At 36.9% G+C, this 6,093-nt stretch overlaps 1 long non-coding RNA gene across 2 annotated transcripts; it reads left to right on the top strand.

Annotated features, from left to right (window-relative positions):
• Nucleotides 1-542: 542 nt before the first annotated feature.
• Nucleotides 543-3,001, top strand: LOC145058102 (uncharacterized). 2 transcript variants are annotated; one of them, XR_013686227.1, is made up of 3 exons: nt 543-1,433; nt 1,770-1,885; nt 2,841-3,001. It is a non-coding gene; the product is annotated as an uncharacterized LOC145058102 (long non-coding RNA). The 2 variants fall into 2 exon arrangements; XR_013686228.1 differs by lacking the exon at nt 1,770-1,885.
• Nucleotides 3,002-6,093: the final 3,092 nt, after the last annotated feature.

Raw genomic sequence — 6,093 nt, 5'->3', positions numbered from 1 at the left:
ATAAGAATGGATTGTACAACATGCATTGTGGGTGGTACAATGTGAAATTTGGTGATTTTCTTATTCCAACCAAAGAACCGAGATCTTCAATGATTGTTTCATGTGTTGCAAATGGAAAAAGAATCATCAAGAAGGTTTCTCAAATTCTGAAATTGATTCCGAAAAATTCATGTTAAGATCGAAGATGAACCATCAAGATTTTTCTCGAAATTCGAATTAAATCATTTTTTTTAAAATTTGTGCTTTTCATTCTTCATGATTTTATCATTTTGAATCATTGGATGAAAAAATTGTTTCAACCCCATTGATGATCCAATATTCTTTTAGATCAAGCACCAAAATCAAAATTAAATTCTCAATTTTTTACTGTTGATCAATCCATACATTTTTTAGCCAAATATCGATTTCTTACTATTCATTCGATCCACATATATTCAAGCCCAATCTAAAAGTTTTAGACTAGTTACTGTTCATCAGATTGGGCCCAAATTAAAATAAAATCCGTTTGTATGCTACTGTTCATCATAAGCACAAAGGTCGAAAGTATTTGACTTTGGGATTGGGGGCTGTAATCGAATTTGACTGGATTTCATTTTTAAGTCTATTCAAGAGAACTCGTTTTTGGATTGTTACTCGTTCCATTGATTACAGAAAGAGATTTTGATTGTTATAGAAGGTTTGACTGAGGATGATTGAAACTCGTTTCGATTTAGACTTACTTTGAATCGAACGGAATATATCTTGGGATCGAATGTTTTGGAAGTTAAGTCGACATTGTAAGCATTTGGTGTCGATTTCAATCTCGATTGATGTTGATATACCTCTTCAATTTCAAATTTTTATGTTGATTTCAACTAATTTCAATTTTGATCGAATGTTCTTGGAGTCAAAGTCAAATCTGTTTGTATGGAGAAGTCAATCGATGGTGATGTTAGTTTGATTTTGACTGGTGATTATTCATTTCATTTCCAGAAAAGAATTAGAGTTTTGAGGAATGGATTTCGATTTGTATATTTGTAAGTCGAACAAAGAAAATCTTGGGGTTGAATGTGTTTTTAGATTTAACAAGTCGAACAAGCATGGCTTTGGATCGAAATCAAATTTAACTATATGTTCTGTTTGCGTCCTGGTACTCAGTTGATTGGAGTTTGAGTCGATGAAGGATCGAATAGTCTTGGAGTGAAAGTCGATTTCCATTGGGAATTGAGCCGTTCGAGTAGAGATGAGTCGATTTCGATGTGTAAATTGTTGGTCGAATTTGACTGTTGCTACTACTCATTCGCATCTACAAATTGATTTGGAGTCGATTGTCTTGAGGTTAGAATCAATTTCACATCTGGGAATAGTTAACTTCGAAAGCATGTTTGATTGTTGTTTCTTGGAGTCGAAATTGCATTTGACTGTATCAACTGGTGTAACATCATGATGTCAAGGTATTTCTAATTTCAGTCTTTTAATTTATTTATGTTGCATTTTGGTCCCTTAGTTCAAGAATGTATGCAATGGAACCCTAATGGCAATATTGTAATTTTGGGGACTTCGGAGTACGCCATGCGTACATGGTGTACGTTGAGCGTATTAGGGCACACCCTAGTATGCTGGGCGTACATTAGTGTATGCTAGGCGTACTTGCCAGAGTGGGAAACCCTAGTTTTTAGGGTTTGGCTAGAATTTAAACATCCTTAAGTCTCATTCCTTCCCTATTTTTTAGCCTCCATTAGCAGAAAACGTGTTCCTTTGTAATCCTAGCCTTTACTTGTGTCCTTTAGAAGGTTGAGTGTGAGTTTTTGTGTGCTCCAAAGGAAGAAGAAGGTGGTGGTAAAGTTTAGAAGCTTGAAGCAAGGCTTGGATCAGGATGTTTTACACCTTTATCCATCATTTCAAGGTATAAAGTTCATACATTGGTGGCTAGTTTACTAAATCTTGCTTATGTGTTGATTTCATGTGTTTTTGGGTCCCAATTGTCTCATCTTGAACATGGCATGTTCTTGACGATTTGAGTTGTCTTTTCAGACCCTAGGAGGGGTCCTAAATCATAAAAATGAAGTCCCATTGGTTAGTTTTGTTCCATTCATCATGCAGAAGGTCTTAACCGATCAAGACCTTGATTTAAGCTCTTAATAGGTGTGTAAAGTCATAAAGTTGGAAACTTTATGACCATAGAGTGCATTTTAGCCATGGATCTGAAGTTGGGACGTAAGAATTTAAGCCATTAAACTCTTAATGAGGTTTTTGGACTTACGAGGGTATGCCCCACGTACTCAGAGTACACCCCCGTACTCGGTCAACCACCCTGATGCTGGTCAAGCTATGTGGCCTCGTGTATGACCTGCGTACCTCAGGAGTACGCCCCGAGTACGCACCTTGAGTTGACTCGGTCGAGTTGACTTGGTGGGTTTGACCAGCTAACCATTGAGGGTATTTTGGAATTTTGATGGAATTGGTCAATTGGGTCTGGTTGAGGCTGTACAACTTGGTGTGGTAGCCAACAAACCCTGGAGCATTCTAGATATGAGTTGAGGGCCAGGTAGGGCATGGAAAACTCATACTGAAGGATCATGAGCATTCCATATACGAGTTGAGGGTCGGGTAGGGCATGCCAGACTCGTACTGAGGCTTGATGGTATTCAGTCCAAGGAATGATCTGGTCGGGGAGCAAGCCAAACATAAGTTGTGGGCCCCGAGGGCAAGCCAAACTTATGTTGTGGGCTCAGGGGTAACCCAGACTTTTAGATGTGAACCCATTGCATGATGTTATTGTATATATGTTATTTGGTTATGTATAGGTATTTTGGGGGAACTCACTAAGCGTTGACTTACAGTTTTTGGTTATGTTTCAGGTACTTCGGATGACCGCGGGAAGGCGAAGGCGTAACCGTACACATCCTCTTGTTATGATCTATGATTTTGGGAAAACTCTGATGTTGGAAATGTTTTGAAAATTGTTTTGTAAACACTTTATGGTTTTGGTTTATATTTAAAAAATTTAAGTTTATCATGATTTTTATGAGTGTTACAAATCGACTGATGATGGTTGTTCGAATTATTTAAATTGTGAATCAAATAATTGAAATCAAAATGTGTTTGTGTTGGAGTCGAGATCGAATTTGAATTGTGACTGTCTTTGGTCGCGTATGGAATCGAACTGAATGAGGATTGGATTAATAGTCAAACAAATTTGGTTTGGAGTAGTTCAAATTGCATATTGGGGTGTTGTTTGGAGTAGATGTGGAATTCGACTCATGATGTAGTTCTACGTTCGTATCTGAAAAGTGAATTTGAAAAGTGAATTGGGGAAGAACAAGTACTTCGATTTTAGTCCTCACACTTTCAACAAATTGGCAAATTCTACGCACTTTCGATATAGGGATACTTTGTTGAGAAGAATGAAGAGTTTAATTTCAAATCCCTGAAGTTTCAGAAATTTGATAGATTTAACCCAGTTTAGAATTTGGGTTATAAATATGACAAATGGGAAAATGTTTCGAATCTGGTCCCTGCAGTTAATGTGAATTGTCACTTTATGCCCAGTTTCACATTTGGGGTAAAGTTTCGCATTTAAAGTTAATTTAGCGCAACGGGCCCCTACAAAATTTGTGAAATTGATAGCTTATACCAGTTTTCGAATTTCTTGCTACTCTCACCCAAAAGTCGAAAATTTTCACAAAATTTGGAAATTTTTCTCGGCTTATCGTGATTGTTTTTCGTGCAAGATTTCCATGGTTTAATTTTTGTCACACATCTGGGGGGGGGGGGGGGGAGTTTCGTCAAGTTTATTGCTCGAGCGCTTCTCATCCTTTGTGGATTTTATAATAAGTTGTTGATTATAAAAAGGGGGAGAATGTAGAAATGAGGATTTGAAGCTTCTCGGGTATTCATTTTGCGAATTTTTAGACCAGTGTTACTTCGAGGGGGAGTTTGTCTTGATCGTGCGAGCTCGTTTGGAAATTGAAGTTGGGACATCCAATCATTACTTTGAGGGGGAGAATATTAGGGTGCAAAGTTCTCCTTGGATGTGGCTTACCTCTTATGATGTGTTTAGCCTTTCCTATAAATAGGAAGCGAGTGACTCCCATTTAATGTAAGATCTGTTTGAAGAGTTTAGTTAATGAGAGAAATGAAACCCTCCACTTTTTGAACCCTTTCCAATAATCAACCTCACGAGTAATCAGTTGAACTCATTGCCAAAGTCCCATTTTCAAGGTTCACTAACATAGTTAGCACCATCGGTAACACTTAATGGACCAACCCATACACTCCCGCTATCAAGGGGTCACACATTGTTTCACACAATGTCTTCAACTTGAACTTTTCTTCATATTTATCTTGATTTTGCATTCTTCAATTTCTTTGATGGCTTCATCGGATTTGATCATTTTTGTATTTGACTTGAGCTTGAATATATATACTTGGAAGTTCTTCAATGTCTTATGATGCTTTTTGGTTGTGTGAAAACAATAATAGTCCCCTCCCAACCCCAAAGGCGCAGGAGTAAGTAAGACCAAGTACTCAGAGCGTGATGACACATATTGTTCGGTTGGGTCCTCAATTGAAATATCGTAGTCTCGAGCCAAAAACCTTCATTTTTCAAACACTTGGGTATTTCACATAACAATTTTTAAATAAATATAAATATTTCTAAACCGGCTGAGCAACCCACAAAATCAATATTAATATATATTATGACTCGATGTACGAAACTCCTATCATTTTCCATCTTGATGAGTTACATTCAAGATATAGATAAGCTACTAACTCATCACAAATTTCATGGTGACCAACGCTAGGATAAGATAATTAAAACATAAAGTTTAAGATAGCAATACATTCATCCTAAGTTGATTATCCAAACAAATTCATAAAAGTTAATGTAAAAGAAATTAAAAATATGAAGGAAGACACACCTGATGGTACTGATGGTAGAGGCGGTTTTGATTTCCAAAAAAAATTTCACTAGTTGGAGGTATTTTCATAATTCGTTATGCCCCGAATAAACATCGAATAATTATGATTTTTTTTAAAAAAAAATCACTTTTTCTTCAATCCTCCATCTTTTTCTTGTCTACACCCCTCCCCAACTTTAAGTCTTGCATCGTCCTCGATGCATCAAAAGATAAAATCCTAAAATAATAAAAGAAACCAACTACAAGTACACAAATAAAATAAAATATAAAATAAACAAAACTAACTACCCCCTAAATTTCGTCGGGTCCACGATTGCACTTGGCACGTGCAACAAGCCTTTTAAATACCCCTAGTGGACGAATGAAGTTGTAACGCCCACAGATCCAGACTAGCCAATTTAGAGATAATAAATGTCGAAAATGACTTTTTGGCAAAAGATTATTTATAATAAATAGTCTTAACCAAGTTGTAGAATATGTATCAAGGTTTCCGTACATATAAAGAACGCTGAAATCCGAGTTATAACGAAGAAGTTATGGTCCGCCGAAGTTTTATGGCAAAACCGGACGACACCGGGAGACGTAAATAGTGAATTTACGATGGAGGACTTTTTAGCCTTAGTGATCTAAACGAAAGTCGTAGAATATGTTAAACCGAGAAAATCCATAAAAAGAACGCCCAAATCTGACTTCCTATGAAGAAGTTATGATTTTTCTAAGATTCGACTAAGCAATGCACAGCCCAAAACTCGAATTTTAGTTCGAGCGATTTTTGACTTACGCGACCTAAATGAGAGTTGAAGATCTCATTAATAGGAACTCAACGGTAAAAAGACAGAAGAAAACAGAGTCCGTATGTAGAAGTTATGAATTTTACGCGGACGTTTAACAATAAAATCTCCTTGTACTGTTAAATTTAAGATCGGTCGAGAATTAGCCGACAGAGTAAAAATGAAAGTTGTAGATATTATTTTTACCTACGCGTGGATATAAAGAACGTTAAAAACGGAGGTCGTATGTGAAAGTCACGGATTTTAGAAGTCGGAAGTGTGTTGTGCGAAAATGGGTGATGTGGCACAATCTTGGCCATTGCTTTCTCCCCAAGTCTTGCCACTAGATGGTGACATGTGGCACCAAGTTCAGCCAATTTTCACCCTATAAATGGAACCTCTCCCACCCTCATTTTCTT

The sequence above is a fragment of the Lactuca serriola genome, chromosome 6 (genome assembly GCF_051521515.1).
Source record: "Lactuca serriola cultivar US96UC23 chromosome 6, Lser_US96UC23_V15, whole genome shotgun sequence".
In the NCBI taxonomy this organism is placed as follows: Eukaryota; Viridiplantae; Streptophyta; class Magnoliopsida; order Asterales; family Asteraceae; genus Lactuca; species Lactuca serriola.
This window is presented reverse-complemented; position numbering and strand designations above follow the sequence as displayed.